Source organism: Miscanthus floridulus, chromosome 19 (assembly GCF_019320115.1).
Source record: "Miscanthus floridulus cultivar M001 chromosome 19, ASM1932011v1, whole genome shotgun sequence".
NCBI lineage: Eukaryota > Viridiplantae > Streptophyta > Magnoliopsida > Poales > Poaceae > Miscanthus > Miscanthus floridulus.
In genome coordinates this window covers 111,815,898-111,826,848 of record NC_089598.1, presented here as the reverse complement: position 1 = coordinate 111,826,848, position 10,951 = coordinate 111,815,898, and the positions used below count along the sequence as shown (strand labels likewise).

The 10,951-nt window shown below is 53.8% G+C and overlaps 1 pseudogene; it reads left to right on the top strand.

Moving 5' to 3' along the window:
• The first annotated feature begins 7,128 nt into the window (after positions 1-7,128).
• LOC136529956 (photosystem II stability/assembly factor HCF136, chloroplastic-like) lies at positions 7,129-10,554 on the top strand (annotated as a pseudogene).
• Positions 10,555-10,951: the final 397 nt, after the last annotated feature.

Genomic DNA, 10,951 nt, shown 5'->3' with positions numbered 1-10,951 from the left:
AACATGACGATCATCGTCAGAGTCTTCAGCTAATTCCTCTACAAAGGTTTCATCATCTCCAGCTACCTCTATATCAAACCAGTTCCCTAGCCCTAGCATCGCCAAACTCATCTTCACCACTAAGATCAGCTTCGCCACTAAGATCATAAAAAATTAAGTCATCTCCGCTAGCGTCGTCCAAGCCTTCATCGCCCTCACCAACTCCATAAGACTCATCGTCATCATCACTATCATAATTCCAATCACCATCGGCTACCGTGTTCTCGTGATCATCTCCGACGCCATCACAACAACCTTCATCTCCCTCGGCCGATCCTAACCCGTCAACACTATCGTACGTTGGTTGTGTGAGAACTATTTCTTTTTCTACTGATGGACCATTCTCTATGTGAGCGTTGAGCTATGGACATGCTTCAATGTTCTCAATTCCTATGCCATACTCCTTAATTATCACCAAATCCAAAGATCGCACTTTGGAGGCCAACACAACTGCCTTGTAATCATTCCATTCGGACTCGCTTGTAATTTTGAGCAATCTCTTGATGTGTGGACCCTAAGACGACCCAACATCTATGACCCCTTCAAACTGAACATGCACGTCTCCTTCGGACCAACCTAGCATTACTTTCACGTGGTCCACTAACTGGGTCAAAGAGGGTGACTCAGAAAAAATCAACACATCCTCAAACATGTCCTAAAATTTGACACTATCATCTCTTGTCCTAACAACACATCCTCCGTGATGCAACCTCACTAATTTATCTATCTACAACCATCACACAACAAATAAATTATCAACTAATGATATGGACCCAATGAATCAGTAACATTTCTAACTAGAGTTGCCGATGCATTATTATCAACACACTGCTAAAAATAATTTGATAGGTATAGCATTGTGTGTACCAAGACTGTAGGTTGTTGTCGACAAAATATGCTCGGTAGTCCACCGAGGGGCATCCTGCGATGGTAGATTTGTCGGTGGGGATGCCTGTAATCAGGAACCAGATGGTGACACAAGGCACAGAGACAACGATTTAGACAGGTTCGGGCCGTCTGATCGATGTAATACCCTACATCCTGTATCTTTGGTGTATTGTATTGAATACATGATGTCGAGTAGAGGACCCCTGCCTCTCCTTATATACTCTGGAGGGGTAGGGTTACAAGTAAAGTAGCCTATTTGGTACTATACAATGTCTTACGGTGCATGCCGAGCAGCGCCGTGCATGCCTTGATCTTGTGGGCTGGGCCACCTCCGATGGTGCGGCCCATGTCTTGGGGGCCATACCCCCACAGGTAGTCCCTAAGCCTGACAGTAGGTGACATAGTCACGTGGTGCCAGGGTCATAAAGTAGAAAACCAGCCGAGCAGGCAGCCAGTCCTCGGGCGTAGCCTCGAGATGAGAACAGGCACATTCACCACAAGGTGAAGTGTGCCCACTTAGTCCCCGAGCCTGCTGGAAGATAAAGAATGAATCTTGTAGCAGGGTCAAAGAAGTCTAAAAGCTTGACGACGTCATCTGACATGCGTGTATCAAGACCCCAGACGTGCTGCCCAAGATCAGCACCCTGATCCAAACAGCATGGAGCAGCTTGATAGCACACCGACGAGACATAGCAAGATCCGAGCACCGAGGAGTCCCCAGCATAGCTAGCGATGTCCGAGCACCGAGGAGCGAGGAGTCCCCGGCATCGCTGGCGATGAACGAGCACCGAGGAGCGAGGAGTCCCCGGCGTAGGTGGCGATGTCCGAGCACCGAGGAGCGAGGAGTCCCCAGCGTCGCTGATGATGACCGAGCACCGAGGAGCGAGGAGTCCCCGGCGTCACTGGCGATGACCGCACTGAGGAGCGAGGAGTCCCCAGCGTCGCTGGCGATGTCCGAGCACCGAGGAGCGAAAAGTCCCCAGTGTCGCTGGCGATGACCGAGCACCGAGGAGCGAGGAGTCCTCGGCGTAGGCGGCGATGTCCGAGCACCGAGGAGCAAGGAGTCCCCGACATCGCTGGCGATGACCGAGCATCGAGGAGCGAGGAGTCCCCGGCGTCGCTGGCGATGACCGAGCACTGAGGAGCGAGGAGTCCCCGGCGTAGGCGGCGAGGTCCGAGCACCGAGGAGCGAGGAGTCCCTAGAGTCGCTGATGATGACCGAGCACTGAGGAGTCCCCGGTGTAGGTGGCGATGTCCGAGCACCGAGGAGGCCCCGGCGAAGCTGGCGATGTCCGAGCACCGAGGAGCGAGGAGTCCCTGGCGTCGCTGGCAATGACTGAGCACCGAGGAGCGAGGAGTCCCCAGCGTCGCTGGCGATGACCGAGAACTGAGGAGCGAGGAGTCCCCGGCATCGCTGGTGATGTCCGAGCACCGAGGAACGAGGAGTCCCCGGCGTAGGTGGCGATGTCCGAGCACCAAGGAGCGAGGAGTCTCTAGCGTCGCTGGCGATGACCGAGCACCGAGGAGCGAGGAGTCCTCGGCGTAGGCGGCGACGTCCGAGCACCGAGGAGTCCCCGACATAGGCGGTGATGTCCGAGCACCGAGGAGCGAGGAGTCCCCGGCGTCGCTGGCGATGACAGAGCACCGAGGAGTCCCCGGCATCGCTGGCGATGACCGAGCACCGAGGAGTCGAGCACCGAGGAGCAAGGAGTCCTCAGCGTCGCTGGTGATGTCCGAGCACCGAGGAACGAGGAGTCTCTGGCGTCCCCGGCGTAGGCGGCGATGTCCGAGCACCTAGGATAGAGGAGTCCTCAGCGTCGCTGGCGATGACCGAGCACCGAGGAGCGAGGAGTCCCCGGCGTAGGCGGCGATGTCCGAGCATCGAGGAGTCCCCGGTGTAGGCGGCAATGTCCGAGCACCAAGGAGCGAGGAGTCCCCGGTGTCGCTGGTGATGACAGAGCACCGAGGAGCGAGGAGTCTCCGGCGTCGCTGGCGATGGCCGAGCACCGAGGAGTCGAGCACCAAGGAGCGAGGAGTCCTTGGCATCGCTGGTGTTGTCCGAGCACCAAGGAACGAGGAGTCCCTGGCGTCCCTGGCGTAGGCGGCGACGTCCGAGCACCGAGGAGCGAGGAGTCCCCAACGTCGCTGGCGATGACCGAGCACCGAGGAGCGAGGAGTCCCCGGTGTAGGCGACGACGTCCGAGCACCGAGGAGTCCCCGTCGTAGGCGGCGATGTCCGAGCACCGAGGAGCGAGGAGTCCCCGGCGTCGCTGGCGATGACCGAGCACCGAGGAGTCCCCAGCGTAGGCGGCGACGTCCGAGCACCGAGGAGTCCCCGGCGTAGGCGGCGATTTCCGAGCACCGAGGAGTCCTCGACGTAGGCGGTGAGGTCCGAGCACCGACGTAGCTGACGACGTCCGTGCGGTGAAGTGTGCCCACTTAGTCCTCGAGCACGAAGAATCCGAGCGCTGAGGAGTAACCGGCGTAGCTGGTGATGAAGCACGAGCAGCGAACAGTCTAGTCAACTGGTCGGCGGCGAAGTGAACATTGAGTAGAAACGACCGGCGAACAGTCTGATCAACTGGTCGGCGACGGGGTCCATGAACCAAGCGGTCCGACCAGTTGATCGGTGGAGAAGTCCAAACACTAGGTGGTCCGATCACCTGGACGATGATCCTGCAATACAAACATGTAGAACGGGTAGTACATGATGCACAAATAAATAAACTCCGGAGAAAAATCAGCAATGGTGATGAAATGGCGTATGCAGTTCGGCGATCAGTTGGCGTGAAAATATATTTATGTTTAATATAAACCGTCCGAACAGTTAGTGTGTAGCTAAGTCTCCAGCCCTAGCTAGCCCATAGTCCATAACGTCGAGCCCGAACAGTTAGGGAGGAGCCGGAGACAAGGCCGTCTCTGGAGGCGTCCGAGCATCAACAGGACTGTTCAGGGGTTCAAAAAATCGTTTTGGAGAGCAAATATGGAGAAAATAGTTCGGAGAAACATCATGGCAATATACGGAGATTGAAGAATATTTAGAAAAATACTAAAGCATGACTTAGCTTTGGACGGAGCGGCTGGTCGGCGGCGCATGGCGCTATCTGGTTGGCATTGACGGCGAACACCTGGCGGGCGGTGAGTTGTTGGTGAAGATGACCTCGGAGATGGTTCCGAGATCGGATCTGCTGTCGCAGGGGCTGGTGTGGCCAGCGATGAATCATCGTCGTGGTCCGGCATAGATCTCCACGAGATTGATGATGAGAACACACTATTGATTTGAGGTCCATCTGGCTCGCCATGGATCAAGCGCACACCCCTACCTGGCGCGCCAACTGTCGACGGGGTTACAAGTAAAGTATCCTATTTGGTACTATACAATAGCTTGCGGTGCACGCCAAGCAGCGCCGTGCACGCCTTGATCTTATGGGCTGGGCCACCTCTAATGGTGTAGCCCATGTCTTGGGGGCCATACCCCCACAGCTAGTCCCCGAGCTTGATAGTAGGTGACGTAGTCACGTGGTGCCAGGGTCATAAAGTAGAAAACCAGCCGAGCAGGCAGCCAATCCCTGGGCGTAGCCTCGAGATGAAAAGTGCACATTCACCGCAAGGTGAAGTGTGCCCACTTAGTCCTCGAGCCTGCTAGAAGATGAAGAATGAATCTTGTAGCAGGGTCAAAGAAGTCTAAAAGCTTGCTGACGTCGTCTAACATGCGCATATCAAGACCCCAGACGTGCTGCCCAAGATCAGCACCCTGATCCAAACAGCGTGGAACAGCTTGATAGCACACCGATGAGACATAGCAAGATCCGAGCACCGAGGAGTCCCCGGCGTAGCCAGTGATGTCCGACCACCCAAGGAGTTCCTGGCGTAGCTAGCGATGACCGAGAAACAAGGAGCGAGGAGTCCCCGATGTAGGCAGCGATGACTGAGCACCGAGGAGCGAGGAGCGAGGAGTCCCTAGCGTAGGCAGCGAAGACCGAGCGCCGAGGAGCGAGGAGTCCCCGGCGTAGGCGGCGATGACCGAGCACCGAGGAGCGAGGAGTCCCCGGTGTCGCTGGCGATGATCGAGCACCGAGGAGTCCCCGGCGTAGGCGGCGATGATCGAGCGCCGAGGAGCGAGGAGTCCCCGGCGTCGCTGGCGATGACCGAGCACCGAGGAGCGAGGAGTCCCCGGCGTCGCTGGCGATGTCCGAGCACCGAGGAGTCCCCGGCGTAGGCGGCGAGGTCTGAGCACCGAGGAGTCCCCGGCGTAGGCGGCGAGGTCTGAGCACCGAGGAGTCCTCGGCGTAGGTGGCGAGGTCCGAGCATCGAGGAGTCCTCGGCGTAGGCGGCGAGGTCCGAGCACCGAGGAGTCCCCGGCGTCGCTGGCGATGACCGAGCACCGAGGAGCGAGGAGTCCCCAGTGTCGCTGGTGATGACCGAGCATCGAGGAGCGAGGAGTCCCTAGCGTAGGCGGCGATGTCCAAGCATCGAGGAGCGAGGAGTCCCCGGCGTCGCTGGTGATGTCCGAGCACCGAGGAGTCCCCGGCGTAGGCGGCAATGTCCAAGCACCGAGGAGCGAGGAGTCCCCGGCGTCGCTGGCGATGTCCGAGCACCGAGGAGCGAGGAGTCCCCGGCGTAGGCGGCGATGATCGAGCGCCGAGGAGCGAGGAGTGAGGAGTCCCCGGTGTCGTTGGCGATGACCGAGCACCGAGGAGTGAGGAGTCTCCGGCGTCACTGGCAATGTCCAAGCACCAAAGAGCGAGGAGTCCCCGACGTCGCTGGCGATGTCCAAGCACCGAGGAGTCCCCGGCGTAGGCGGCGATGATCGAGCACCGAGGAGCGAGGAGCCCCCGCGTTGCTGGCGATGACCGAGCACCGAGGAGTGAGGAGTCCTCCACGTAGGCGGCGATGTCCGAGCACCGAGGAGCGAGGAGTCCCCGGCGTCGCTGGTGATGACCGAGCACCGAGGAGCGAGAAGTCCCCGGCGTAGGCGGCGATGACCGAGCACCGAGGAGTGAGGAGCGAGGAGTCCCCGGCGTAGGCGGCGATGACCGAGCACCGAGGAGCGAGGAGTCCCCGGCGAAGCCGGCGATGTCCGAGCACCGTGGAGTGAGGAGTCCCCGGCGTAGGCGGCGAGGTCCGAGCACCGACGTAGCTGACGACGTCCGTGCGGTAAAGTGTGCCCACTTAGTCATCGAGCACGAAGAATCTGAGCGCTGAGGAGTAACCAGTGTAGCTGGCGATAAAGCACGAGCGGCGAACAGTCCGATCAACTCGGTGCTCTAAGATTCATTGGTGTCATTTGAGACAATCGGTTCAGCATAAGGTTGTAACGTCCAAACATATAGAGATGTTACATAATTTGCAGGGATCATCCTATATGCTAGGCTTCAATATTTTCTACACATAACCCATATTTCTACCTGTCATGGTCACATATTTTAAAACAAGAGCAGATATGCTTTTTTCTTATAACCTCCTCACCCACTGCTATCAAGGAAACCCTAGTGCCAAATGACGAACTAGCACTGAAACTAGATCAATCAAAAATATCATACCACAACTCAAACTAAACCATAAATTTCACATATACTTGAGCAACCATACAATACCACAATACCCAACATTCTACATGTATACAACCAATGCAAGTAATTCTAACCGGACAAATGAGGGGAGGGCAAGGGGCATTACCTCGGGGATTCGTCCTCACGCCAGATCCGGCTACCCTAGCGTGCCACTATAGAGTTAGGGTTCGTGGGAGCGGAGAGGAGGGAGAGCGAACATGCGACGGGCGGAAAGAATGGAGAAGGGAGAGGAGGAAGAAGTGGGTCGCGCGGCTTAACTGCCCAAGACTCGACGCTGGGTCGTGCCACGACCTCGGCGTTAACTAAGCCCACGCCGAGCTCTGTGGGCCCAACTACCGCAGTAAATTCTACGACTGCATTCACTGGTGACGTGGCGGCTCCACGGCGTCATCTGACACCGCACTAAGCCACTTACAACGACGTGGTGTTCTAACACGCCGAGAGTCTAGGGTATTTTCAGAAAATATTTCTCCCGGGGGTAACTTTTAAAATATATTAAAAAAGATCAAAATGCAAAAATTTCAGGGATAAAGCAGCGGCCCGCCCGACCACGCCACCACAAAAGCAGCGGAGGTGCCAGACCACGCCAGCCAGCCAGCGTGCCCGACTCGCCGTCGCAGCTGCCACGTCTCCCCTCCCATGGCCACCAGCTCCACAGCCACCGCCTCGCTGTACCTCCTCCTCCTGGCCTCCCGCCGCCGCCGCCACTTCGTGCCTCGGGCCGCCCACTCCGAGTCCACCCCGCCCCCTGCCGCCTCCGTCGACCGCCGCCGCTTCATTGCCTACACTGCCGCCGCGGCCGCCGTCTCGCCTCTCGTCTTGCCCCGCAGGACCCCCGCGGCGCGCGCGGACGACGCGCCGGCGCTCTCCGAGTGGGAGCGCGTCTTCCTGCCCATCGACCCCGGCGTCGTCCTCCTCGACATCGCCTTCGTCCCCGACGACCCATCCCATGGTATGACGGCACTCTTCATTCTCTCTCCAACGGCTAGCGCACGCACATCAAATCACAATGCACATACACAGCCGCTTCCTGTTACTAAGTCACTTACGCACCCAGTCGAATCTATGGCATGCATTGCTGCTTCTGCCATGTCTTCAACCTCTGCACACCAAACACCAAGGCCGCTTCGTGTTGGTGCTAATTTGGAGCCTGAGAAAAATTCAATCTTTATTTTTTTTTTCTTCATCACCCACTGCTCCGGTTATGAACTCCTTCAGGCGTTCACCTTTTCAACGACAGCGCTAGCCGCTAGTGTAGTGTCTGCAAGTAAACGTTGACAGGGCACGCTTTCAAGTTTCAGGAGATGTCATCTTCTAACTTGGCATCCTAGTGTTGTTCTCTATTTAATCTCTAGTAAAGGTTGAAGCAAGGCAAGCCATACACATTCTGTACACATATATGAATTATTATGAAATGTAAGGCTGGCTGACTGACACGGAGGTCATTCAGGTTTTCTCCTTGGGACAAGACAGACAATTATGGAGACAAAAGACGGCGGGAACACCTGGCTCCCTCGCTCCATCCCTTCCGCAGAAGACGAAGATTTCAACTACAGGTTCAACTCAGTAAGCTTCAAGGGCAAAGAGCAGTGGCGGATCCAGGATGAGATCAAGGAGGGGGCTAAGTAATGGACATGTTGATTGATAATGAAGATTTAATGATAATTTATGCTTGATGCTACAGTAATTTAACAAGGAATTAAGGCTCCTGGGGGGGGCTGCAGCCCCCCAGCCCCCCCCCCCCCCCCCCCCCCCCTGGATCCGCCAATGGCAAAGAGGGATGGATTATCGGCAAGCCTGCAATTCTGCTGCACACTTCTGATGCTGGCGAGAGCTGGGAAAGAATACCCTTGAGTGCCCAACTTCCTGGGAACATGGTATTTTCATTTTCGGCTACCACATACAAGACGCTCCCTCTCTTTTGCCTCGTTCGCTTCGCTGAAAAAACAAGGAAAACATTGTTCCGACTGAAAAAACAAGTTGAAAAGTACGGATTATAAGAGAAGCGATCAGGGCCTTGTTTGCATTTGAACTGGTGACATAAATGAGGTCATCCTATCGCTAATTCTTGTGAGACGATGGCAGGTTTACATAAAAGCTACCGGGAGCAGAGCGCAGAAATGGTTACCGATGAGGGCGCAATCTATGTTACTTCTAACCGTGGCTACAACTGGAAGGCTGCTGTGCAAGAGACCGTTTCAGCTACTCTGAACAGGTAGAAACAAGTAAAACAAACTCACTCAGTTAATGCATAGACACTGAAGTGCAACCCTCTTACAAATGTTATCTAGTTTGATGAGGCACATTAATTTTTTTTCGTGTTAAAATTATTCATCGAAGTGCATGAAATAAAATAACTGAAAGTCCTGTTTTTGGCCATTCAAGGGAGCAGTTAAAATGGTATAAAAGGCACCATGCCAGTCAGAGAAAATATTGTGTAGCCTCTTGATTTTATTTTATTTTTCCATTTGTTCTGATGATCTGTGGCTAAGGCGAAAACATAGCTGTAACTTGGTGATTAAACCATGACATTTTGCTCCGTTTTTTACCTTGTTTCTGTTTGTGATGCAGAACAGTTTCAAGTGGCATTAGCGGTGCAAGTTACTACACTGGGACTTTCAACGCCCGGTTCGCTTGGCTTAGGCCGTCTCCAACACAAGATCCATCAGGAGACCCAAATCCAAAATGGATCTCCAATAGAATATCTATAGCCTTCAACAAAGTACCTATATGAAAGATCCATTTGGGGTATCAGGAGAGCTATAACCTAAATCTGAGTATCCTCTCTCCTGGAGACCCATTTGCAGAAAGGGTTCTCTTTTGGGTCTCGTTGTTGGAGAAGACTAAAAATACGTATTGAACTATTTACCTGTAGCGCTACCCAAACGTGAAATGGGTCTTGTATTTTAGGTAACGGTTGTTGGAGATAGTCTTTCAAGCCGTACTTTTTCAGCCAACGAATAGTATTTTTCTCTCACGATAAATCAGCCAACCATACTTTTAGTCACGACTTATCAGGCAAACGAGCAGGACACAACACGGTGAACCGATCACCCGATGGACGCTATGTAGCTGTATCCAGCCGAGGGAACTTCTATTTGACTTGGGAGCCTGGGCAGGTCTGGTAGAACTACCTGATATACATTACTTTGTTCTGTCTCCTGGAGTTTACAGGTACACATCTTGGTATATCTATGTGCAGCCATTTTGGCAACCCCACAACAGGGCGGTGGCACGGAGGATTCAGAACATGGGGTGGAGAGCAGACGGTGGACTTTGGCTGCTGGTGCGCGGTGGTGGGCTCTTCCTCAGCAAAGGAACCAGGGTAAGAATAATGTGAAGTGCTTGAAGACTTGGACAAGCAGGAGTTGGCACCTTTTCTTTTTATCTTATCATCGCTTTTGTTGCAAAATGAGGAAGCAAAGCTCCCTTTAACTTTCGTCATGTGTTGCCTTGGCTAGAATAGAAACAACAGCGAGAACTTACCTGATGTTTTCCTTTATTTGGAGATCGTCCTGCCGATCATGTAACAATAATTGGTTTCTATGTGTAGATAACTGAAGACTTTAGGAGGTGCAGGTGCAGAGCCGGGGGTTCGGGATCCTTGACGTGGGCTATCGCTCACAGGTAATTCATTACTTGATATAGAGAAGAAAAATGAAATTGCAATGCAGCTCTCAATCTCTTTGCCTGAGCTAGCTTTTTGTTACTAGCAAATAGCTGCAATGCACGATCCATGAGACTGAATGGCTCTCTTCCCAAATTGAATTCCTATGCGCTGCACTGCACTGCAGGAGGCGGCCTGGGCTGCTGGTGGCAGCGGCGTGTTGCTGAAGACCACAAACGGAGGGAAGAACTGGGTGCGCGACAAGGCTGCCGCCAACCTGTACTCCGTCAAGTAAGCAACCAAGCACTGTTTGATCAATATATATAGATGATTGTTTGCCAGAAACATTTGTAATTGTGACTCTGTTTGTGATGGCACAGATTCCTTGATGACAGCAAAGGCCTCGTGCTGGGCAACGACGGCGTGTTGCTTCGATATCTTGGCTGAAAGAGTGCTGGAAGATCAGTTTCAGTCATCGTATGTAGCTCTTTTTGTATTGTATTGTATTGTACGTGACGTAACGAAGGTATATTACGGAGATACATACAATTGGTCGATTTATACAGCATATATATGCAGTGGCGGATGCACGATGCGGGATAAGGGGGGGCTAAAACAATGGAGATGTTGATTTGCATGAAGATTTAATGGTGAAATCAAGCTTTTGCTACAGTGATTAGGCTTGAAATCAAGACATTTATATGTGTATGTGTACAATGGCATCTGCTGCTGCTGCTACTACTGTAAAAGACTGCTGACTGTGCTTGCATTCTCTCTTCCGCAACGCAAATGAGTGTAAAGATGTGCTGCTTGCTTGGAACTTCAAAACCAATCGTGTGTACCT